The sequence below is a fragment of the Patella vulgata genome, chromosome 6 (assembly GCF_932274485.2).
Source record: "Patella vulgata chromosome 6, xgPatVulg1.2, whole genome shotgun sequence".
NCBI lineage: Eukaryota > Metazoa > Mollusca > Gastropoda > Patellidae > Patella > Patella vulgata.
In genome coordinates this window covers 41,842,428-41,870,370 of record NC_065884.2, presented here as the reverse complement: position 1 = coordinate 41,870,370, position 27,943 = coordinate 41,842,428, and the positions used below count along the sequence as shown (strand labels likewise).

At 37.2% G+C, this 27,943-nt stretch overlaps 1 long non-coding RNA gene across 1 annotated transcript in view; it reads left to right on the top strand.

The window, feature by feature from the left end:
- The window catches only part of LOC126823314 (uncharacterized), a 54,360-nt gene that overhangs the window by 22,224 nt on the left and 4,193 nt on the right, over nucleotides 1-27,943 (top strand). The window contains exon 2 of the long non-coding RNA XR_007681120.1: nucleotides 22,065-22,238. This is a non-coding gene — a long non-coding RNA (uncharacterized LOC126823314). The remainder of the gene's footprint in view (nucleotides 1-22,064; nucleotides 22,239-27,943) is intronic.

Below are 27,943 nucleotides of genomic sequence, written 5' to 3'. Positions count from 1 at the left end.
GATATCTGAAGCCCATCTTTTTCCGGTAAGATCACAGCATCAATGTTGATTTAAATTGACAAATAATTTGTGTTTTCAATGTTGAAGATTTTGGATGATATTGAGTTAGAGACTTAGCTACTTTAAACTCATTGTGTAAACGGGATGATAACGAGTGTTTAAGACTACAGTGCCAGTAAGAAAGACTTGGTCAAAAATATTATACACCTTGGCCGAGATCTAATCAGTGGCGGCGCCAGCCGTCGGTGATTGGAGGGGCAAAGCCGGGGCAAAGTCCAAGGTTAAGGGGGCAAAGGCACGAGCTTCAACTAGGGGTAGGGGCCTCCCCCAGAAAATTTTGAAAAACAGGTTGCCGGAAATGCAGCCTGGCAGTATTTCAGGCGCTGATCCATGAGGTAAAGTGTCAAACGAACGGACTTGCGAATCACGACGAAGCCCACTCAAGAGCGTCAAAGTAGGGAGTCCTCCCCCAGAAAATTTTGAAAAATAGACTGCCGGAAATGCTGTCTTACAGTATTCTGTCAGTCACCGATCGTCGAGATAAATAGGTCTGACCAGATACCGTCCGTCGCCTGATCACTAGTTTATCCGACTAGAGAACAAAATGTCAAACAAACGGACTTGCGAACCTCAACGAATTCCCCTTGCGAGCACCAAAGTAGCGAGTCCATTGGGGACCTCGCCAAGAAAATTTTGAAAAATAGACTGTCGGAAATGCTCTACAACATGAAAGTTTATGACTGAGTGGGGATGTGGGATCTATTCACCGTAGAAGGTATTGATTACCGAAACGTATCACAAATACTTTTTTTTATTTCCTAAAATTATTGGAGGGGGGGGCAAACAGATCGCAGACCAGATATTTGCCCCCCCCCCCTAGCGCCGCCACTGGATCTAATGTTTCAGCCTTTCAAGCATATAGGTAAATCCGACACTGTACGTAAGTCATTTAAGGAAGATTATTGTTTAATTATACTGAGTAACGTGATTATCGCGGCGATTGCAGTGGCGGGACCGTTATTACACAGAACAGGGAAGTTTAGTGGTGTTGTACTGTAAATTTATATAACATTTAGCTGATTTTCATCCCCTATAACTAAGGCATAGACATTTTTATAAATTTAAACCAGTGACTTTGAAATGTGAGACAATTGAATACTGAAATTTTAATCAAAATCTGATGGTTAATTAATTTGAAAAAAAGAAACTATTGAAGAATACAAGAGTGGTTATGAAGGACCCCCATAATACTCCAAGCACCCAAAATGCAGGCAGATTCCTTTAAAACATATTTTATTGTGCTCACATTTAAATATATATTGTCTTCAGCAATGCCATTAAGTCCATCCACTATCTGCAATTCCCTGCGAACTCTCGAGAAACTCATGTTAACCCCGATTGATTGGAAATTTAAAAGATGAAGAAGCTTAATCTTATATCAACGATTTCCGTTATTGACCTTGACCACTTTTGGACCCAAATTGCTACACTGTTCCTAAAATAACACACTGTGGTGGGGTTTTGTCCCTTAACCAAATTCATGCTGATGATTTTTTTTGCCGGACAACACCAGTTTATATATGTTAGTCTATATTCTATAAATTTACAATGTCATGGTGAAGCTGTTAGAAATACAATTTATTTTACCAGTGACCTTATAACGTTGGCATTAAAATTATATCTAAAAAACAGAAGCTTTCTACAGTGTTCGTGTGACATTTCGCGCTAGGTATAACATCCGACTGAAGCATTGCAATACTTCCGTAGCTAGTCAATAACAGCTTTTATCACATTATCAGGACAGATGGTTACAGGAGATTACCATATAAGGAGACATTTAGCTGACAGGGGTCTAATGCTGGGCATTTTTTTTCGGCAATAGCATAGTCGGTTATATAAATCTTCAGGAAATAATTTTCTTCAGTGGAAGTATTTTTCGTTTGTTCAAAGAAGTGTGTTTATTTCAACAGATCAATTTCAGTAAAAAGAATGCACACTCTATTCACTATGGTTTTCCAGGAGACCATGACACATTTGAATTGGTGTTTCTTTTGTCTTCTGGTAATGATTGTTTGGGTTTTTCTTTTATTAAAAAAGTAAGGATTATTTGGGTGTCTCTTGTCTTAAATAGGTAAGGGTTGCTTGAGTTGCTTATTTTTAAAAAAGGCAAGCATTACTTGGGGATTCTCTTCTATTAAAAAGATAAAGATTGCTTGGGTATCCCTTGTGTTAAAAAGGTAAGGATTGTTTGGGTTTCTTTTTTATTTTAAAAAGGTAAGGATTGTTTGGTTTTTCTTATTTTAAAAAAGATTGCTTCGGTTTTTCTTGAATTAAAACGGTGAGGATTGTTTAGAGATCTCGTAAAAAGTTAAGGTTTGATTTTCTGTGGTATCATAAAAGGTAAGGTGTGTTAAGGTTTCTCTTGTATTAAAAAGGTAAATATTTTCTGGATTTCTCTAGTATTAAAATGATAAGGATTGGTTGGGTTTCTGTGATATTATAAAAAGGTATGTATGGATTGTTTCGGGTGGGGAGGGGTATTTATTTTTTTAAAGGTAAGGATTGCATGGTTTCTCTTGCATTAACAAATTAAGGATTGTTTGGGTTTCTCTTGCATTAACAAATTAAGGACTGTTTGGGTTTCTCTTTTAATCTAAAAACTTATGGATTGTGTAGGGTTTTAAGTTATGGATTATGTGGAATGTATTGCGTATTCCGGTAGTTAATTCCATCTCACTTTTGATTCAATTGAAGAGAATAATATAAGTAGAATGTCTCTTAAAGCAACCTTACAGACTATATATTAAAACAAATCAATTATAGCAACTGATTAGATATTTGACGGTCAAATGTCACTTGTTTCCGTATTATCCGGATAAACACTTACGATAATGATAATGACAATAATCTACTAAATGGTGCAGTGAAGTCAAATGAAATATGGCTGTCAGGCAAGGGTCTTAGATAAATAGTTAGTTGCTTCAATTATATATCGGATACGAGAAGAGGACAATGTAAGGACGTTTTACACGGATGGTTATTACTGTAACTGTCACACACCAGCTATTGCATATTGGTAACGATATTCAGTGAAAACAATTTACCTAGATCATTCGTAGATGAAAAATATCGTTCTGGCGTATATGATTATGAACATACCTTATTGTCTCCCGCTATAACTCCTCTTCTAATTGAACTAGAATGTTGAAACATGGTGTAGTAGGTGTTTATTAGGTGGAGTTCCAAGATGAGCATTTTCTGCTTAGGGTAAGCAGAGATAAGCAATTTGATTGGTTGATGCTTTGGGGCACGATCAATTTTGTTCTAATTAAGTGAGAGTGATGAAACTTGGTGTATAGTTTTATTACATCAATACCTTGACTAGGTTCGATAACTTTGGGACATGATAACTTTAGTTCTATTTAAGTGAGAGTGATGATACTTGGTGTATGGTTTCATTACACCAATACCTTGACTAAGTTCGATAATGAGCATTTTCTGCTCAGCGATAAGCAATTTGATTGGCAGAGACTTTGGAACACAATAACTCTCATTCTAATTCAATTGACCTAGAATGTTCACACTTGGCGTAGGTGTTTATTACGTGAATGGCTTGATGGAGTTCGAAGATGATAATTTTTTGCTTAGGGTAAGCAAAGATAAGCAATTTGATTGGTTGATGCTTTGGGACACGATAACTTTAGTTTGTTGAATAGTTTTATCGCATATAATACCTTGACTAAGTTCGATAATGAGCATTTTCTGCTCAGGGTAAGCAGAAATTTAATTGGTCGAAATTTTGGAACACAATAAGTTCGATAATGAGCATAAGCAGAGCGATAAGCAATTTGATTGGTCGAGACTTATTATTTTTTTACAGAAAATTGTAAATTTACTGTCAAATAGTGGTCACATCGGTTATTCCCCCCTTTGACCACATACCGAATTTTGTGCAAAATATTGACTGTTCTGTCAGTCACTTTAGTCCGTTTTAGAGAAATAGGTTATTCAAAATCTGAATGCACCGAACTGGCTAATAAAGACATGCATATGCCATACATTGAGTTGTTTGGGGCATTTTGCTAGGACGGTGTCATGCCACCTACTCTTCCATTGTAAGGAGCAGAACAGTAGCACATTAAACCCCATTTTATTTAATTTCTTTATATTGTCTGCGATATCACCTCGGTGGAAGCGGACGTAAAATACAACCAACCAACAACAATTTCTTTATTGTCTGCGATATCACCTCGGTGGAAGCGGACGTAAAATACAACTAACTCATACAATTTCTTCACATTATGGAATGTTGTGTTACGTGCTCGGCTGAAAGTTCCGCAAAACTTTCTGTGTTCGCCAGGATAGGGGACAAACACATTCCTTTTAGTAATGTTACCTTGGCAAATTACATAATATATAATTATACAATAGTTATGAGGTATTAATACATAAACTCTGTCAAAATACACAATATTCTTTTGTACTAAATGTTTTTGTACAAATTTATGTAAATTAACATCATGATAATTTTACATGTACTCCATTTATAGATATGTAATTTTACCATGGATATATAATAGCTAGAGGTAAAGATACATTACAAACTGTGAAATAACATGCAATGTTAAAATACAGTTATAACGATGGCAATATTTCTGCCAGTTAAAAAAGGGTAAAAATACCTACAATGTATAGTAATTTTAACAGTGTATATCATTGACAAATAAGGGATCATCTTCAGCCCATATTAGATAATGGGGATGTATTGTAAATTAACTTGTATGGGGTTTAACGTCCTCTTGACACAAAGTATGTCATTTCGGGACAAACATGGTTCAATTTTATTCCAATAATTCGATTGCGCGTAGAGCACAGTGTAGAATCCAGGGAAAACCCACGTGGTTGGATAGCCGACCCTACTCCTTGTCACGTACAAGCAGGAATTCGAAATCACGTCACTTGACTCAATAACAGATATTATGAGTTAAAGCGCACGCGTAAATCATTCGACCACTCAACGAAATAAGGGAACAGCACAACACCAAAGACTGCCCGGATCCACTCTTCATCTGGAACGGTGCAGTAATATCAGTGGGCTGAATGATTCTAGTTATATATATATCAGATTTATGCGGCCTATTAAACACCACAGAAGAATACTTGAGTTAGAAAGTCTATTTTTGGGCTTTTACATAATCCGAATTCGTTTTTAATAAAGCTTTGACATGTCGCGTATGTCATACTTGCATTCGATTGGGTTTTTTTTAATCAGTGATGTAAAGTAATACGATACAAGTATGTGTGGATTCAGTTAGAAGCTAGCAATTGGAAATCAATACAATGTACCATAACTTAATTGTATCGCCATAAAATTCATGCCGTTGGTTAAAAATTAGATTACACAATGAATTTGATTAAAGGGTATTTTAGAAACTACACTGTAAAATTGATCCATTTTTATTTCTGTTATTTTTTTTTAAGAAAATGTGTTAAAAGTGTGAATTATTTCTTCAAATTACTTGTTTTATGCATGCATTTGGAATATTTAGTATTAAACAGGAAATTTCTGTGAAATTTCGGTATAAAATGTTTTATTCCATTCTATACTGGACTTAATGCTGTTATTATACGGAATAAACGGTGGAATGATCAGAAATTTACGAATTATTTCTGTTTGCAAATACATCGATAAGTAATCGTATACATTTATAATCATTCCTAATAATTAGCATGTTACAGTATTCATTTCAATTTATTAACCATAATATGAAGAATCATATTTGTAAAGTTTGGTATATTACCTGTCATGTATGTCTTTAATTTCCATTATTTATAAGATCTATAAAGTGTATTGTTATTCATCATATAATAAGTAAGTATTTTCATAAATGTATAAAATTATGTTTTAACGGTCCATATTTTTATACGCCCACATTTTCATGTGAACGTATATTGTCTTCACCCCTGTCCGTCCGTCCACTATTGTTTGTGAACACTGTACAGGTCACAATTTTTATCCCATTTCAATGAAACTTGAAATATAGGTTTATCACCCTAAGATCTCAATTCCTTTCGATATTGACATGTATCGGACTGTAACTTCATTGATTATGACCCTTGATTGTTCGAAAAATCACGTTTTTAGCTTGTGAACACTGTAGAGGTCACATTTTTATCCGATTTGGTTTAAACTTGAAATGTTTGTTTATAACCCACAGGTCTCGGTACCTGTCGATATTTGCGCATATCAGACCATAACTTCCTGAATTATGGCCCCTAATTGTACGAAATATCGCGTTTTTTAGCTTGTGGACCCCATAGAGGTCACAATTTTTTTTTATCAGATTTAAAAAAACGCTACAATATATCACCGGAACACCCTGAGGATGGTTGAGTTCGTATTTCGTAAAAATCGGACTGAAACTGACGGACAAAATGGCCATCCCTCGTTCGCAAATAGTGTCAAAATATTGTATATCAGGATTATGGACCCTCTGGAGGTCACAATTTTCATCTGATTTTGATGAAACTTGAAATGCATGTTTATAACCCAAAAATCTCGGTTCCTTTCGATATTCCTGAATTATGGCCCTTGATTGTACGAAAAATCGCGTTTTTAGCTTGTGGACCCCATAGAGGTTATAATTTTTATCCAATTAAAAAACCGCTTGAATATATAACCGTTACACCTTAAGGATGGTTGTGTTCGAATTTCGTAAAAATTGGACCGAAACTGACGGACAAAATGGCCGCCCCTCGTTTGCAAATAGCGTTACAGAGTTGTGGACCCTCTGAGGGTCACAATTTTCATATGATTTTGATGAAACTTGAAATGCATGTTTATAACCCAAATATCTTGGTTCCTTTCTATTTTCGTACATATCGAATCATAATTTCCCGAATTATGGCCCCTGATTGTACGAAAAATTGCGTTTTAGTTTGTGGTCCCTCTAGAGGTCATAATTATTATTCGATTTAAAAAAATCGTTCGAATATATCACCGTTAAACCGTAATGTTCGTTGAATTTGAATTTCGTGAAAATCGGGCCATAACTCCTGGACAAAATGGCCGCCCCTAGTGCTCAAATAGTGTAAACATCTGGCATGGTAAATCAAGGTGGACCCTCTAGAGGTCACAATTTTTATCCGATTTTGATGAAACTGAAAACACATCTTTATATCCCAAAGATCTCTGTCCCTTTTGATATTTGCACATTTCAGGCCATAACCTTCTGGGTTATTGCCCCTGATTGTACAAAAAAATCACGTTTGTTTTTAGCTTGTTCTCTATCCATCTCTTGCAAAATGTGGGCGTATCCTGCCTGGCAGCCGCTGGTTCTTATCTAAGATCGTAGTATTTATGGCAAAGCGGGCCAGACTGCGCACGCTCGCCATTCTTTTATTTCTAACACCCGGGGCTTCTCCCTTGAATAAATTTCACCTTGGGCGCTTCCCTACAAAGACATTGTGTTTTACCAAAAAAGCTGGATCAAGCTTATATTTGTGAATTCTTCACCCTTGGTGGAAGTGGACTTAAAACTCCAGGAAGAACGGGGAGCCACGGTGGCTAGTTGGCTAAGACGCTGGCTCGCTAGCCTGGACGTCGGGTGTTCGATCCCTGCATTGGCCAAGAAAGTTCATCGAGATTTTCCGACGTGGTTTCCCCTTGTCAGTGGTGCAGAACGGAGGGCCTGACATGGAAAGCTGTCTAGTCCTTCGGATGAGACAAAAAACCGAGGTCCCGTGCATATATTGGAATGCACGTAAAAGATACCCTGGCAGTTGGAATTCGATATAAGAGTAGGCGATAGTGCCGCTGTCCGGGCAAAATTTCCCTCATTGCACACTGTATGGCGTATGCCCGTCTTCATTAGCCCAGTATAGGAACAGAACAGTAGGCTAGGACGTTAAACCCCATTTCATTTCATTTCCAGGAAGAACGAACCTGTAGGTTGTATTATCTCGTAATCAAGGACGCTTAAATCCTGATAGTATAACCGATTGGCTGGTTTTCCCCCTATAACAGAGTTCACGTGCCTGCAAATTGATAGCACCGCAAGCTTACATCTATAGGCTTCTAACCGGTCCAATCATTGACGAGTAGCGGTTTGTGTTACCTTGCTCTCGTCTACCGATTAGGATATTCCATATTCTTATGTTAGCGGAAAGAGGTTGCGTATTAAGTCAATGGTAGGCCCTCGGTCACGCTACGGCACTGAAAAGAGTTAATTACCTCCAATTTTTATGAAATTTTTTATCTCTTTTATACTTTGGAAATGGAATTTCCTGTAATTTACATAAATTCCGTCAAAAAGCATTAATTCAATTTTCAAATAGAGAAAAAAAATCCTGGTGTTTCCAGAATATTTTCCCCATTTTTAAAACATAATCCATAAATCATGTAGCGTGCCAAAAGGGGGCTACCATTGATTTAATGCGCAACCCCTTTCCTCTTTAACATAAGAATACTATGGGATATCCAATCTGATTAAAACACAGATCCTATTTGGTTTCGTTTTTTATACTTTTGATGGCCTACACTACATGAAGATCTGAAAAGTTGTACTCAAAGGTCGGGTCAGGGGTCGCAGCAGCGGCTTTTGACCCTATGACGCCAGGCATTGAGTAATCAATCCGCGTTGACATTTCTAGTGGTTTACCCACAGTTCCGTGCATCGCACGCCAAGAACTCGCCGTAACAGGCCGTTTCATTGGTTAATCCCTCACTTCAGCCAGAACGCGTGTTATATAACAATTCTCTCAGGTCCTAGTGTTGTGAAGACAAGTAAAATGAAATTTTGAACTATAAAAAAACAAAACGAATCAGATGAATAACAATACACTTTATAGATCTTAAAATAATGAAAATGAGATACACGTGACATGTGATATACCATAATTTACAAAATGTGATCCTTCATATTATAGTTAATAAATTGAAACAAATCCTATAACATGATAATTATTCGGAAATAATTATATATGTATACGATTACTTTATCGTTTCTATGGAATAAAGAGTTCAAATCGGGTTCACCACAGCTATCTCCACTACTTATCAGTGGGGCCTATTTCGTCGATGGGGACAGATCATGAGATTGTCAAAAACACAAAATCAAACCTTACATTGTAACATCTTGTAATCAATTCAAAATGTAAGATTCTTTGAGTGAACTGTGCATGTGCAAGCAGAAATAATCGGTAAATTCCTGGTCATTCTACCTTTTATCCCGTAAAATGGCATCTCTAAGTCCATTATAATATGGAATATAACATTTTATCGCTAAATTTCTCGGAAATTTCCTATTTAATACTGAATATTCCATAGAAATAGATAAACACGTAATTTGAACCTTTTAACACACTTTCTCCAACAAAAACATCGATTAACAGAAAAAAGACATACATATAAACTATACGAAATTCGGCGACATAAAAACTGGATAATTTTTACAATGTATTAGGCGAATCTATCAAAAGAATCGAACTAAGATTTAACATTATTTCCAATTAGTGTAGTGGAAGTTTCCCGAACAATATTTACATTCGGTTTGTTTGCCGATTAGGTTTCGTTTTTATTTTGTTATAGTTTAACCTCTTTCACAAATAGGTTTAGCCAGAAAAAAAGTTTAACCAGTCATATTCTAATGTCCACCCATCGACCATTGCTCGCCTCAGACAACGCTTCCACACCACTGGAAGAGTTGCCGATCGACCCCAACCTGGAGAGCCACCTGTAACAACGGCTTCTCAAGATCGCCGCATCCGACTACAGCATCTGCGCAACGGATTCCAGTCAGCTACTGCTACTGCCAGGGGAACTGTTGGAATACGACAACGTCAGATCAGCCCTCAAACAGTCCGAAGGCGCCTGGCTGCTCTTGGGTTACGCTGCCGTCGACCTTACCAAGGTCAAATCCTTTTGCATCGTCATCGACTTGCCAGACAGCAATGGGCCGCAAATCAGGGGTATCGGCACAACACATCATGGCGAAATGTCATCTTCTCGGATGAATCCCGATTCAACCTCAGTTTTCCTGATAGACGTCACCATATCTACCGACGTCGACATGAACGCTTTGCTCCATAAGCTAGGAATAGGTCATGTTTTTAATGTTTAGACATGCTAAGAAGGCTTGGCCACTAGTTGTTGCTGTCCATTTTTATACGCCCACATTGAATTTGCCGTCACACCCGTCCGTCCGCCCACAGGTCTTTCGTCGAAAAGCAATTGTTGGCGCTCTAGAGGCTAAAGTTGGGGATCACGGTGGCTAAGTGGGTAAGGCACTGGCTCGCTAGCCTGAAGGTCGGGTGTTCGATCCCTGCATTGGCCGAGAAAGTTCATCCAGATTTTCCGGCGTGGTTCTCCCTTGTCAGTGATGCAGGACGGAGGGGCTGACAAGGACAGCTGTCTAGTCGTTCGGATGGGACGAAAAACCGAGGTCCCGTGTACACATTGGCGTGCACGTAAAAGATCCCCTGACAGTTGGAATTCGATATAAGAGTAGGCCGTAGTGCCGCTGTCCGGGCAAAATTTCCCTCATAGCACACTGTATGGCGTATGCCCGTCTTCATTAGCCCAGTTCGGAGCAAAACAGTAGGACGTTAAACCCCATTTCATTTCATTTCATTTCATTTCAGAGGCTAAAGTTAATATCCGAATGACTTTAACTGTGTACAGTGTTTAAGGTCATGAGACGAAGAAATCTATTGATTTTCAACAATTTCCGATAGTTACTGCCAGAGTTATGGCCCATGATCACTTTGAAAAGTCTTGTGGACGCTGGAGAGGCTAAATTTCATATCTGATTGACTTTAAATTTATACACAATGTTAAAGGCCGAGAGACGAAGAAACCTATCAATTTCGATAATGATTGCCAGAGTTATGGCCCTTGGTTACTTTGAAAAACAATGTGGCCACTCTAGAGGCTAAAGTTAATATCCTATTGACTATAAACAGTATTTAAGGTTATGAGACGATGGATCCTATTGATTTTCAACCATCTCCCTATACTTGCAGCCAGAGTTATGACCCTTGATTACTTGAGAAATCTTGTGGGTGAAATCTAGAGGCTAAAGTTTATATGAATTTATACATTCTGATAATTACTTAATGAGCTGTTACTTTTAATCAGATTTAGTGTGTTGTAAATATTTTCATTACTGACAACAGAAAAGATATGCGACAACCCTTGTTGACAGCCCGAATGACTTAGCTGCGGTATGTTTCATTACCTGGCAACCCATCTTTTGATAACTTGTTACATATAATAATTTACAATCGCAGTGGTTGTTTCTAAGTGCTCATATTATTACAATAATTTTTATACGCCCACATTGAAATGTGGCCGTATATTGTCGTGAACATCCGATTGACTTTAGATTTATACACAGTATTTAAGGGTATGATAATTATTGCCAGAGATATGGCCCTTGATCACTTTTAAAATTTTTGTGGGCGCTCTAGAGGCAAAAGTTAATATCTGATTGGTTTTAAATTTATACAGTGCATACGGTCATGAGACGTAGAAGCATATTGCTTTTCAGCGATTCCCGATAATTACTGCCAAAGTTATGGCTCTTGATCACTTTGAAAAATCTTGTGGACGATCTAGAGGCTAAAGTTAATATCCGATTGACTTGAAATTTATACACAGCGTTTAAGGTCATGAGACGAAGAAGCCTATTGACTTTAAATTAAATAAACAGTGTTTAAGGTCTTGAGATGAACAAGTATATTGATTTTCAATGAATTTTGATAACTTGAACAGCTAAATCCATGATATTAAATGTTTCGTATACTAAATGTTAGCATGAGGCAGAACTAAAAACCAAACAATTTCTAATGATTTTCGGATAATTAGTTATAGTTGTTACTCTTCATCAGATTTTAGTTGATTATAAATGTTTCATTACCGACAATAGAAAAAATATATGCGACAACTCTTGTTGACTGCTTGGACGACTTAGCTGCTGTGGAAGTATGTTTCGTTGCCTGGCAGCCTATCTTTCCATTTTGTTTTTGAGATTTTGAAAGTCTGTTAAAGGACAATATTGGTGCCAGTCATCATCACATATGTGATAGAGCTGGTTAAACACATTCCAAATATACTTTTAACACAGAGATCATTGCTACAATAGCTGAGTAATACAGGTTTCCCGAATCGGAAGTGACGAACGCCAAAGGAAAACATGAGTCACCGTCTATATAACTGACTGAAGCGACGACTGATAACATACACGGCCGAATTTCGGCTCACTAATAATTCCTTCGAAGACCAAAAGTTGTTATATGGGACTGTAAGAGGATATCTGACAATTTAATCTGACAATTGAATGTCATTAGATAAGAGAACACGAGAAAAATAGAAATAGTCCATACATTCCCTTGTTTATATTCATTCTATACCTTATAAAAACATGGTAATGCACGGCCTTTTTCTGTTTTTCTTTCGTGTTCTCTGTGGCAGTCAATTCTTTTTATGAATTGTCAGATATCCTCTCACAATCTCACACAACAACTTTTGGTCTTCGAAGGAATTATTAGTGAGCAGAAATTCGGCCGTGTATCTGTTATCACTCGTCGCTTCAGTCAGTTATATAGAGCGGCGACTCGTGTTTTCCTTTGGCGTTCGTCACTTCCGATTCGGGAAACATGTATTACTCAGCTATCGTAGCAATGATCTCTGTGTTAAAAGTATATTTGGAATGTGTTTGACCAGCTCTAACACATATGTGATAATGACTGGCACCAATATTGTCCTTTAAGATTGGCGGTACTTAATGACAGACAATCGAATAATCAGTAATTTATGTGTTTCTTATGTGGTTTATCTATCGTTAAGCAGTTTCCAGACAAATCACTCAAACAAAAATGGCGATATTTCTGTCTTTGGAAATTTGATTAAGACAATACTGTCACTAAGCCTTGAGTTACTTCATATTTCACCCTCGAGCAACCGACAATCTGGATTTATTGTTTCCATAAAGCTTATTATTGAAAGAGGGAATTCTGAGGATCAACTGGTATGATATGATAGCCAACTTAAACAGATTACTAAAGCCTGTTTTATGGCGGAGTAATTATGGTTATAGCCGTGTGGGAATATCGTCTAATTATATCTGAATAAAAGGATATAGAATGGTCATCAAAAGAGATAGTTTATATCATAATTTCACTAATCACGGTTTAGCAATGAGCCTAGATACGATTTATCTGTGATCCACGCAACGCCTCTGGATTATTCTAGTTAAAATTAATTGAGCGGTTTACATAAAAACAAAATAATTGAATGATTAGGTAAGAGAACTTAAAGTAGCTAAGTCTCTAACTCATTATCATTCAAAGTCTTACACGTTGAAAATACGAATTATTTGCCAATTCAAATCAACATTGATGTTGTGATCTTACCAGGAAAAGGTAGGCTTCTGATGTCCAATATTTAAGACAAAATAAACATTTTGCTATTCGGTTGAGACTAATGCCGTATTTCGCTGGACATAACTGATTTGAAATTAGAGTCAAAACGGAAACAATTGAATGTAAATCAGTTTATATACAATCGGATTACATTATTATATGCGTTGCGACCCATTTGGGTCAATTTCTAGGTCCAAAATATTAGCGACTTAGCTCCTTTAAAAGGAAATTCCTTCTGTTGACGAAAACAATATTTATCTTTAATCCATGACTCCCAGCAATCGCATGAAATTTATTTGCTCGCAAAGTAACTCGTCTTAAATTACCCTAGTCAGCTCAATTATTAACATTTAAATGTATATTGCGTTTCGTTTACGAACTTGAAGCCAAGCTTTAAAGTCGATCTGTAGATAGTCTGAGAATGGGCGTGAATGGCGATGTGAAAATTCGTTTACTGGATATATATGAATGTGAAATCGGTGGAAACTGTGATCACCCTTGTATTAGTTTCAGATAGAGCGAGCACGTGCTGCTATTTGGCAATTAAAACGACAATACTGCATTGTCCATGGTGATTGTAGCGCATATCTGGACCCGAATATAACCTTCATTTTCATCAGCTACATCACCCTCCAAATAAAAGTATCCAATTTACACATTTCGTGGAAACAGAATAATAAGTGAATATTTATAGTGTTATATAGAGATATAAACGTGTATAGCATCGTAAGTCAACTCCGCTCGATGTGACACCAGTATAGTCTCAATCAAAATGTTATTCTAAAGAGATAGATTTACGTATTCTACTCCACACATAATTATAGATTCAGATTTGCTGTAACAAGGGTCGTCAGAAAGTGTCATATTTCCCGGATCCCAAAAATTAACCAGATACTTAGAAAGTACATTAGATACCAACTTTGGCGTCAATGAGATCATAGATATAACCAAATCTTGCACCGCATGGAGAGATGAACAGTCTCATTATTTACCAATGGGAAGCCCACTTTTCCCCGTACTTTAAAGAGATGGCCCTGTCAACATCAACAGTCCAGTGGTTTCGTCATACTTGATTCAAGTGAGGATCCATACTCGACTATTATATTACCCCAATCAGAGTATCAACTGAGGGATTATAACTGTCATCAAATTTTATCGTTTGATCTGTAGCTGTTACCGGGATTGGACAAGGAAGTGGTGTAATTATAAGTTTTCGTTTACGACTTAAAGGGGCACTTGCAGTGACAAATTGTATTGTTAGTTATATATCTTATTTTGAACTTTTGTATCCAGGGGCCAATATTCTGTGTTGGAATAAAATATGTCTACCCTTATGGGTGTTGGTACAAGTTTGTAACAAGGAGGTGTCACTTTAAGAAGGTATAAGCATTTCAAAATAGCAAACGGGGCCACTTCAGTACAGGGTTGTTGTGTATATAATGTTTTGCAAAGAAATGCCGAAAAGTTATTGAGGTCTAGCATGTACTACATCTAATTTTATGCAGAAAACTCAAAACATAAAAATATCAAAAAGCTTAAACGGCAAACGGCAGCAAGTTTGTGAATAGTTGTGGGGTTCTTCACCGGAAACAAAAGGGGACAGACGAGCGGTGTTCCAGGTACGAGGGTTGACTGAAAAGTTCTAAGCCTGAAAAGGTTAGACTAGATCAGTTGGGCTGAAACAAATTTTTGCTACCAACAAGTACAATCATTGAATGAATCATAGACATAAGAACTGGAACTGTGGTGTTATTATAGTCTTCGTACCAGACCATCTTGCGAACCCTACCCATTGAAATCACCAGAAATGGACAAAACCGCCGGCTATAGGGCAGTCACCAAGAACCTGCAACTGAAAGGACTAACCCCAACACAGATACTTGCCGACATGGTCTCCACTTTGACTTTAGGGGATGTTTCACAATCCTTTTGCACAGTAAAGAAGTGGGCTGTGGAATTTAAGCGTGCCATCTACAGCAACCATTGAAGAAAACATTACCCGGGTGTATGACATGGTGATGGCTGATCGACGATTGACTGATTAATCGACATACTGCCAATGTTGTAGGTATCTCTCATGACAGGGTTCAGAACATAATCGCCAACGGGTTAGGAATGACAAAATTTTCTGCAAGATGGGTACCAGAGCAGATTAGAAACGTGTCAGATTCTTGACACCCCATGACAATCTGCGCCGTTTTGAAGCAGATCCTGATCATTTTTTGGCTAGATTTGTAACCATGGATGAGGCATGTTTTAAAAAAGGAAAATGAACTAGTCGGTCGTCATTTTCGTTGTAACGATGACGTCATGGCAGCTGTGAATGACATTTTTAGGGTGGGTGAAGAAAATTTCTTCCTGGTCGGCATCCAGGCCTTAGAACGTTCTTGGCAAAAAGTGTGTACACCTCGAAGTGGACTGAGTAGAAAAATAAATGGAAACCATCGACTTTGTATAGGTCTTTCACAGATAGGCTTAGAACTTTTCAGCCAGCCCTAGTATTACAAGGGCGATGATATCGTAATTTCACATGTTTCCCCCATCCTTGGTCACTGACATTTAATCGGATGATTAGCTCTAGCTGTAGATTGCACTTTAGACAGAATCAAAGCAATGTACAAAGTATAAAACTTTAAAGAGGACAGTTAGCTCTCCATTGTGAAAATATGTGTTGGGCGTTGGCCACATGAAACAAATGAATTATCCCCGGCATTTCTCTTTTTATAATACGTTCGAAGAATATAACGCTTGGGCAAACTATATAGCAATATTGAATATTTTAATTAATTAACTAGATGTGAAATGTAACCATGTGATGAGTTTAAATGTTGTATGGCGGAAATTCATTAATCTATTATTTTTGAACAAGACATTCAGATATTAATCCATAGCCCGCCATTGCAAAGTATAGTAGTGTTATCAGATCGATAATGTCCTTTTAAAACTCCAATATGTTAGAACGTTCTTGAACTTTGAAATTAATTTCAGAACCATGTGCCCCTTGGGTTGGAACCTAGACACTTAAATCTTATTAGGAAGCTTTCATCAAATGTACTCTACGGTGTATAATTCTGTGGTGGTTTTAAAGTAGCGTGTATTCTCGAATACAGAGCCATAATCCGAAACATTATTATAACACGCCTTCGATCAAGATTGGATGTTGGGTGACCGCGCTGTATAACGCGTGCGCTTTAGATTTTAATGCTGGATATTTAGCCAGATATTGTGGCTTTGATCCCAAGCTGGTACATAACATGGGTCACCTGCCTAACCTTGTGGGCTTTCTCCGGGTCCTTCGACTGCTAAACACCCCAACTCGCTAGCAAATTATCTAAATGAAGATACCACATTTTCATGTGGACGTATATTTTCGTCGCCCCCGTCCGTCCGTCCGTCCACAATTGTTTGTGAACACTCTACAGGTCACAATTTTTATCCGATTTCAATGAAACTTGAAATATAGGTTAATAACCCTAAGAGTAAGATCTCGGATCCTTTTGATATTGGCATGTATCGGACTGTTACTTCATGGATTATGGCCCCTGATTGTACGAAAAATCATGTTTTTAGCTTGTGAACACTGTAGAGGTCACAATTTTTATCCGATTTGCTCGTTCGCAAATAATGTCAAAATATTGTGTATTAGGGTTGTGGACCCTCTGAAGGTCACAATTTTCATCTGATTTTGATGAAACTTGAAATGCAAGTTTATAACCCAAATATCTTGGTTCTTTTCTATTTTCGTACATATCGAATTGTAACTTCCTGAATTAGGCCCCTGGTTGTACGAAAAATCGCGTTTTTAGCTTGTGGCCCCTTTAGAGGTCATAATTATTATCCGATTTAAAAAAAAACCGTTCAAATATATCACCGTTACACCGTAATTTTGTCTGAGTTTGAATTTCATGAAAATTGGACAAAAACTGCCGGACAAAATGGCCGCCCCTCGTACGCAAATATTGTAAACATCTGGTATATCAAAGTTGTGGAACCTCTATTGGCCACAATTTTGATCCGATTTCAATGAAACTCGAAATACATGTTTATATCCCAAAATATTGGTTCCTTTCGATATTCGCTCATATCGGATGTAACTTCCTGAATTATGGCCCTTGATTGAACAAAAAAATCACTTTTTTTAGCTTATGCTCCCTGTAGAGGTCAGAATATTTTCCGATTTTAAAAACCTTTTAAATACATCACTATTCCACAATAATGAAGGTTAAATTCGTATTTCGGGAAAATCGAAATGAAACTGCCCGACAAAATGGCCGCCCTTTGTACATAAATTGTGTAGAAGTGTGTAGAGGTCAAAATTTATATCCGATTTTGATGAAACTTAAAACATATCTTTATATCACAAAGATCTCAATCCCTTTTGATATTTGCACATTTCAGGCCATAACTTTCTGGATTATTGCCCCAGATTGTACAAAAAAATCGCGTTTGTTTTTAGTTTGTTCTCAGTCCATCTCTTGCAAAATGTGGGCGTATCCTGCTGGGCATATATATTATGACTTACATCTTCAAGAAAGATAGGTTGCCAGGCAGCGAAACATACGCCCACAGCAGCTAAATCGTCCGAGCGATCGACAAGGGTTGTCGCATATTTATTCCTTTGAAGGTAATTGGGGACCTTTACAAGACAGTTTCATACAGATCAGATTATAACTTTTGTCGTTTGAGGGTTTACAAGGTTCTATAAATTGATACAAGGGTCTCAACTCTGGAAGTAATCTACAGAAATTGTTGAAATTTGACAGGCTTTTTCGTTTTACTAATTTAAAGAATGCATAGAAATTTCATACAGATCACATGATCACTTTTGTCATTCAAACGTTCACAAGGTTTACAATCGCCATAACTCTAGAAATTATTGACGGAAATTGCTGAAATTCAATAGACCACTGTTTCACAAATTTAAATGATGCATATACATATCAGATGATAACTTTCACCAATCGAGCATTAACAAGGTTTAACAAAGTGAAACAAGGGCCATAACTCTAGAAGTAATCACTAATCTAAATAATGCATAAAAATTTCAGAAAGATCGGATAATACCTTTTGAAGTTAGAGCGTTCACAAGGTTCAATAAAGTGAAACAAGGGCCATAACTCTAGGCGTAATAGACGGAAATTGCTGAAATTCCATAGGCTTCTTCGTTTCACTAATTTAAATCATGCATATAAATTTCACAAAGATTGGGTGATAACCTTTGGCATTAACAGCGTTCACAAGGTTCAATAAAGTGAAACAAGGGCCATAACTCTAGATGTAGTAAACATAAATTGCTGAAATTCAATAGGATTTTTTTGGTTTCACTAATTTAAATAATGCAAATAAATTTCAGAAAGATCGGATGATAAGTTTTTGAGTTAGAGCTTTCACAAGGTTCAATATAGTGAATCAAGAGCCATAACTCTAGACGTAATAAACGGAAATTCAATAGGCTTCTTCGTTTCAATGTGGGCGTATAAAAATTAATCGACTTTTTGCAACAGTGTCATCCGATCTTATTAAATCACTTTCTTTGATATAATAATTTCACTTTCGGACAAAATTAACTCACACCAAGCTCAGTTATTTGGGAAATTAAGATTTTGAAAATACGAGTGCGTCATCAATTATCTGCCTCGGCGAAGTCGTTTGCCGCTGAGTTGCCGTAAGATATCTTATTTGGTGACGTTTGTTTGGAAGCAGTGAATGTTTTATGGTTACGGATTTGTAAAACTATATGAAATATGGACATGTAATATCGCATCGTTGATTGACAAGAATCTTAATAACTGTTATCAGTGATACGAAAACGATGAATTTGACCTGTTCGTGTTTTATTTCATATTGTCGTTTATCACCATGACAAACGTTACGCCATCCGTCGATCGTTACAATATAATTTGATTTAAAAAAAAAGAAAGTTTTAATAGATTCAAACCAAATGACAATGGTGATTTTGTGAGGGAATTACTGGAATATTACAATGTAGAGTAAATATTGGTTGCCAGACAATGAAACATACGTCCTTATGAAAAATTCGTCCCTATATAACATACATGTACGTCCCTAGTCTCTCAACCACCTGAGGGTCCACGAAAGTTATCGCATATGCATTCTTTTGTAAGCAATCATGGGGACATTTACAAGACCATAAATACTGACCAAGAGTGACAATCCATGGTGTTATTATCAGAAATAATTAAAATTGGATTGGCTTTCACTTCTGCCTTGTACTAACATTTATTATATAAAACATGTACCGGTAATTGCATGATAATTTTATCTGTTCAAGTTATCGGAAATCTTGAAAATCAATATTCTTCGTCTCATGAACAAACATTGTGTATAGATTTCAAGTGGATTGAATAATCACTTTAATCTTTAGAACACACACACACACACACACCCACACACACAACGTTTCAAAACTGATAAAGGGCAATAGTGTCGACAGTAATTATTGTAAATCTTTATCTCATGAACCTAAACACAATATATAAATTACAAGTCATTCGGATGATACTTTTATCCCTTCGTCCAGTTGTGGACGACCGACCGAGACGGGGTTACACAAATATACAACCATGTTTCAGAGTGGGCGTATATAAACGAAACGGAAAAGTAATTGTAAAAAAGTGAATTTATTTCTAGTCGAAACTATGCTATACGCATAAAAATATATTTAAGAATGACTAGGTGTAAACAGTATACATTATGAATAATATTTACTTTTGTAAAAAATTTAAAAAATGTATCCTTAATACTTCAAAGGTCAGAAACCCTGCCATTTGTTTTGAGATCAAAGGAGACTAATTGATCGAGAAAGAGTTTTACGTTTCATCTTTAAAACCAGCCGTCTACTGTTTTATCGGTATGTTCAACGTGTTCAATCGCTACTACTCTATTTCTTTGGAGTACAAATTTCAGCTCTACAAATCTATCCATTTATTTGTGATTTAGTTAGATTTAAGACATTGTCTTAACTCATCTTTAGAATTGACGATTGTACGGTAGTGCATCTATTGTCCATTTATACACAGGTTGCCAGTTAAACATCTTGAAATGCTAATGAACGATGACCTAGTCACTTAAGTACAAGAAGGAATTTCTTTCTGGGATCCTCGAACAATGATTGAATTTTGAAATGGAGTGGACCCTTTATAGTTTGGTTGACTCCATTTAACAACGGGTGTCTTTGATCGAATTAAATTCCCAGATTTGTCTTTAATTTAGCTAATTTTATTTTATACCAATTATATGAAACGAATATTTTAGATGTAAATAAAGAAATCTAGATTAGTATACTGATCAATCAAATACGCCCCAAGTTGTCAACAAAGTAGACAATTTGTCCACTGATCAGTCCCGGTTCCCCTTTAAGATTTTTCATTCCCTTTCGAACAGTCATGATAATACCATCCATCTTAATTTGAAGCTTTTACTTTCCATGAGGTGTCGTGTTCATAGAAATATTCAATCTATGATCATTATTTCGGTGTGTCGTGTGTAATTTCCGGAATTTCAGACTAACATGTGACCTGTTGGCAGTCTCGTCACGAACTATATTCATCAAAGTCAGTTGTCGTTATCTTTTAAAATGACTCCCATGCTGACTTTGAATAAATTTTCTATTCATGGAGATTGATATGATCAGAGTCGTAACGATTTTCACCATTTCTTATGACATTTTCTGAATGACATAATTTTACGGGGTTGATAAGGTCTCGTACTAGAGATTGTATATTGCAATATTTAGGTTGAGTACACTTTCTTCAGTAGTCATTGTTTACATAATATGTAAATCAATACATGTGTAGAATTAGCATTTAAATATGCATAACTCCAAGTTTCTTCAATTCAACCACTAGATGGCGATTAAGTGATTTGCCCTTTTAAAAAAGTAAACCATATGTCCCTACGCGAACCCGACATAGGTCAACATCCTAGCTTACTCGTCATAAATGAAACAAGAGGTAATCAGAACCAGGTATCTCCAATAGTAAAGAGCCAAAAACACACCATTTTGCAAAAAAAATTAATGATCCATTAGTTTTTGGTTTGCTGTTCCAGATAGTCCCCGATAACTAAAGCTTCTGAGAATTTTTTTCCTAAATTCCAGAGTTTATCACTGTAATGAGGTAGTATGTGATGGTGTGTGAAAGCATTGATTCAGTATTGGGTGGTATATAGTACTTCGAAAATCGTTCTTGAGTTTGAAATGAATAATGTCAATACGATATTTGAAGGAATATAAGTTCGATGTACACCTTATACGTGTCCCCTCTGTTTTAAACTACTATGATACTACATAAATTATGTATGTATAAATCGAGATTATGCTGTTGAATAAGGGATGGTACCCGTGAGAGCATCTCTGTGCTGGATTGGTCAAGAGATTATCTTATTCAGCCTCTAAAATACACCAGGACTGGTTAAGATGTGCTTACTCTTTCTAGAACACAATCATGATACCACTTTTTGTTTGAGGAATTCACATAGCTAACAAGGGAAAATGGCTCAAATGAAAAACAAATGATGGTGTTTTATTGTTAGTGGTGCTATGGATGTACTTGTCTGAATTCAATGTCTCTTATATGTTCATGCGCCTGTGTCAGTATAATTAATAATTTCTTTCTTTCCAGGAGGTGGATGCCAGGAACTCCCATATGACCTTCCCAAGGCCCGTATGGCGTATGCCACCAATACTTCAGTTGTATATCGTTGTTCAGGTGATTATGAACTAAATGCGGGTGATTTGGTGCGGACCTGTGTTAATGGAACATGGACGGGTTTTCCGCCTTCATGTACTGCAGAAGGTAAGTGCGGACCTCAGTCTAAAAAGTTATTATAAATTTATAAAGACAGATCTGCACTTCTTGACACATTGTGTTTTTAAGAATATGTATATCCCACGTTTAAATGACTCTTCAAAAATCAATCAATTTGAGTTCATTCCGCAAAAATGCGACATATGCAAAGTTCAGCCATTAAAGGCCTCTTGAATTTCACGTTTTTATATAGCCTTCAGTCACCGATTGCCTAGAAATGTTTTTAAATAATGTAATGTCAGCCCTCCAGACTTCAAAGTTATTTTCTAGAAGTCATGACATTAATGACTTACTTAACAGTTTCTTCCTGTTCTCTTCCCGCGGCTGTGCAATAAACCAAATTATAAAATTACAGGCCATTTTTTGGCAGTTTATTGAAATAGTTAAAAAGAGAAAAGAAGCTAAGTTGCTCAATCGATAACATTTGTTAAAAATATTGAGCCCTATTTTTCAATCCCCGATTATTATTTTTTAGGCATAACTCACTTATAAAGCAATTCAAAATCAAACCGATAAAGGTAATATTATATTGTTTCGGATATGTGACATAACTATGTTTTAAATTTTGCAGGCCTCCTACCGAAGGGTTACATGGTACTTCTGATTGTTGGTGGCATTATTCTCCTATTTCTGATCTGTATTCCCGTAGATTTTTATCGTTATCGGAAACGCAAGAAAGTGTGTCGTGAACGCAGAGAGCGGATGGAGATGATGACCCGGATAGAACCATTACATGCAAATTTAGATAGGGGCTACCCATTAACCGGGAATGAACAAGCCTCGAATGAACCAGCCAAATTTAGCTTCCGTTCAATATTGTCTTTCTTTAGATTGGTTCGTAATACTCGAAAACGAAACGAGGAAAAGCGGAACGCGAGTCGTACAGTCACGGTTGATGCTGGCGGCCAAAATTCGGATTCACCCACAGAATCAATAGACATGCACATAACTAATGCCAATGGCATTCATAAGCTTCCAGACATTAAAGAAACCAATGAAAACCCTGGATTTGATTCAGCGGAAACAGAATTACACGCAGTCTCGTCAGTAGTTCAAGTGACCAATGAGAACGAAGAAAACCCAACTTTTAATCCTATGGGACTCACATACGATTCGCCCACGAAATCACTACCTAGTGTGAATTTACTTAGTGACGAAGTTACTGAAAAGATACCTAAACACAAAACCTTTCGAATATCAGAAGTCGGGCCTCCACGGAGTCGATCTGATGAAACAGTTACTGACAAAGATTCGAACAGATACGAAAGGGTTCAGTTAGTGTCGGAGTGTCAACGTGCAGCCATGTTTAAAGGCAAAAAGATTAGACGTACATCATTACCTCCCCTTGTTGATCCTACCAGTCCCACAGAACAACCAATCAACATTGATTAGATAATACTCATTTGACCATGTCACACTGTTCTGAAATAATGGACGATACTGATATTTCATAGTAATTTAAGGTAGTGTTAATATTTTGTTATCTGTTTAGTAATATGTGTTTGGTTTCATTGACAAGAAATGTATTGTTAACTGTAGTGTTCAGAATACTGGCTTGTCATAGTGATTGTTCATAGGAAACTAATTGCATTTTTGTATATATTGGCCGTTTGGCAGTGAATGTGCCCAAAAAGTTTGACAGAACTTAAACCCGACGTTGGTCTATTTTGATTTGCTGTCAACAGTTAACCTTGGATATGACTACATGGTTAAGTAACTCGGGGGGGGGGGGGGGGGGGGTGGCAGTGCTGGTTTGGCTGGTAGGTGCAGAGCAGTGGGACACTGAACCCGATTTCATTTAATTTCATTCACTTATACAAAGTACGTATTATGTAGTTGAAAACAAAACTATTTGTATTTCGGTTGCGGATGATTGAATCTATTTTGATACTGTTAGTAAGATATAAAAATTCTTATAATCACGTAGGTAATCTTGGGTGATCGTACGGCAATTTCGAAAGGGGTACTATCAGTGCGATACACGTCACAGACCATCCGTGACTGCTGGACTCAGGGGCGTACATAACGATTTTGTTTGGGGGGGTGTTTAGCGAAAATGCGACCGACTGATGCCCATACCCCTAGTACGAGTGACGCAATCAGGAACCGAGCACCACAGGTGCGAGTTTTGTAGATCTAGATAGGGGTGGGTGGTGGGGTCCAAATCTAGGGCGCCACCTCAGCCACAATCCCACCCCACAATGAATGTCAGCAAAATACTGGCTGTAACATTAAGCGTCCCGGTAGAACATAGATGGTATTGTATAATTATATAGTTGTTTGCCGATCGTTGTCTCGCTGGAAAGCAGTTTTATTTAAGTTGACATAAAGTTTATGTCATATATGATTGTGCCTATAACACTGAGCAACCTGAGAAAATTTTGAAAAATTGAGCCAATATCTTGGCATTTGAGGTCATTGCTGGGAGAAATTCTTGTGGACGAGGGGGCCAGAAATGTGAGTCAATTAGACAAATTCTCGAGATTGCCCCTGTCAATTCCGCCTGTTTTGCAAGAGTTGACAGAACTTTTGTATAGTCTGACGCCCCACGACCCACACACCAGTGCCAGTGGTCTTACTAACATAACTAGGCAGTTCAGTATCACCGTGAATATGATAGTGCCGAGACAGTATAAGACAACAGAGGAGTGGAAGAATGATGTTATAATGGAATCGAACGCCGCAGGCGCGAAAAAATTTGAGATGTTTAACCGAGCTTTTGATTTTTGGGACTGGGCCTGACAATTTTAGTCAATGTCATGGCAAATGGATCCAAATTCTCGTTAACGAGAGGATAAGAAATGGGACAGAATCTTGAGGCCTATCTGTCAATGTCGCCTGTTTTGTGAGAGTAGAACTAACAATTCTACAGTCTTTTGACCCACGACTCACTCACTAGTGGTACTACTAACTGGGCGATTCACTAGGCGTTTTTGTGAACCGATTAGATTAGACCGATTAGCTATTATACGCATTTGTGAACCAAGTTGATTATGCTAATCGTTACATTTGTGAGACGATTTAACTCAACTGATTAGGCAAATCGACCTAATCGTCCCAGGAGGTGTTTAGGCGATTAGATTTGACGTTTTCAAAATGGCGGAATGTTCGACATCATAAGTAATTTTTAATGCTTATTGTTGTTTTTCTCCATAAAAAATGTTTTTTTAAAACGCATTTGATGTGTTTAAAGTAGCTAAGTCTCTAACTCAATATCATCCCAAATCTTCAACATTGAAAACACGATTTATTTGTCAAATTATATCAACATTCATGTTGTGATCTTAACGGGAAAAGATGGGCTTTTGATATCCAATATTTAAGACAAAATAAACATTTTACCATTGGTACACGAATCGTGTACCATAATGCGCTTCAGCCCTAGTTGTATCAAGAGACTCGAGGGACGAGGCTAGACACATTGCACCAAATCAAACGGCGTATGTAAACTGGAATAACCAGACGCTAGAAATTTGCACTCGCTTGAGACTGCTGGCTTATTTCGCCGAACATAACGGATTTGAAATTGGAGTAAAAACGGAAACCATTGAATGTAAATCAGTTTATATACATTCGTATTACAGTATTATATGCATTGCGACCCACTTTTGTCAATTTCTAGGTCCCAAATGTTAGCGATTTAGCTCCTTTAATGTTAACTTTATAGTCCACAAGAATGTTAGATCACCTCTGGCTCTAAGCAATTTTAGGCCCTCTGGGTGCCAGCAGTGTCACTGTAATCTGTAGGTAACTTGGACTACACGTGAAACACACGCCCCCCTCGTCATGTTAGCAGAGACAATTTTTTTTCTGATCGGTGTCCGTGGTGGCAGCCATCTTACCAAATCGTAATTATCAAATTTCACATTTGTGGACCATAGCTAATCAAATCGAAATCATACCAAATCGTACTAGCAAATCAAAACCTAATCTAATCGACTCACAAAAACGCCTACTGTAACTGTGAATATGATAGTGATGAGATAGTAAAGGTCAGAGAAGGAGTTGAAGAATGATGGCATAATGGAATTGAGCGCCGATATGCAACTGGGCTTTTAATTTTTGGGGACTGGGCCTGAGGGCACTTTACCTCAATGGGGCGCTTACTTGGTCTCTGAAATGCCCTGGACTTTGTGGAGAGATTTTGCAGAATTCTGATGGTCAGAAAACACCCCATTAATTCATTTAGTCTGAGACCGACTGCAGTGAGCACTTTTTTTTTGAGACCGACTATTTTTTTGCCATGGGTTGAAAAACATTTTTTTCAAACATGATGAGTCGACAAGGTTATTTTATACTAAAGTCTTGCGTGAGTAGAGTGACGTGTGCAGTGAGCATTTATTTTGATACCGACTGCTCATATCTTACGACCGACTGCACTGATTTTGCGACCGACTTTGAGATCTATTCTGGCATTATTTGTTTACCTCATTAATTCATTAAGACGGCGATGCATAATTTTGAGACCGACTGCAGTGACTGCACTTATTTTGAAACCGACTAATTTTTCTCCCTGGGGGAAATTTTGTTCTTAGACCTACATGCTCACAACAGAATAAGAGTGAAACACATTAAGTTGACAAGGTTATTTTATACTAAAGTTTTGCGTGAGTAGCGTGACGTGTGCAGTCAGCACTTATTTTGACACCGACTGTTTTATTTTGCGACCGACTGCACTGATTTTGCGACTGCTCTTATTTTGCGACCGACTGCACTGATTTTGCGACCGACTATTTTTTTTCCTGGGGGGTACGGTACCCCCCCCCCCCCCCCCACATTTACGCCCCTGGCTGGACTAACATCGCAGAAAACCCCCACAACTGGGCCAGGATTGCCCTAGGTCGCCTGAAGAACACGATCGATGGCAATCGCAGTTCGAATATAACTTTAGGATACAGGATTCGTTATATACAGTGCATATAGACGCAAAAAAAAAATAATCAAATATAGCATGATAAATAATTTGATATGTATAATGATAAAAACATATATAATATGAAATGGCAAGAATTAATGACTTTTTTACTACCGGTATTGACATTTTAACACGAGCTAGTTTTAGTACTATAATAATATTTTATTGTATGTTATTATATTTTTATGCGTTATGACAAATGTTAGAATGTCCAATAATGAGAATTTTATCGTTGATGATTTAGTATTAGGTTTGGGGTTATTGAATTTGATGTATGTCATTGTTTTCAGGCGAATTGTTACGTTTTCATGTTTATAAAAAGCTCATGTCATAGTCGTAGTCAAAATGATATCTAACCTATTTTTACTGTATATTATTTCGTCACCACCCTGCCGTCAGTAATTGACTTGTGAATGCGATAGAGACTATAGTTTTTAAAGATTCGGTATGAAGTGGGATCATGAGATGGCGAATCCTATCGATATTCAGCATTCCGCGACGCTTAGTTTCAAAGTCAATGCCCTCTTTTCAAAAATCCTTGTGAACACGATCGGGGCTGTATGTTTTAACTTATTATTTTTCAAATTTGGTATTGAAGCATTGGGATAATTAGCAGACGAACCCTATCAATGTTCATCTTCCGGAGTTATCCCCCCTTTACAGAAACCCTTGTGTGTAAGGGATTGGGAGGGAACGAACCCTGTTGAAATACATGTTCTGAAAAACCTGGGGGCAATATCCAAGCAATCTGATTAAAACACAAATCCTATTTCGTTTC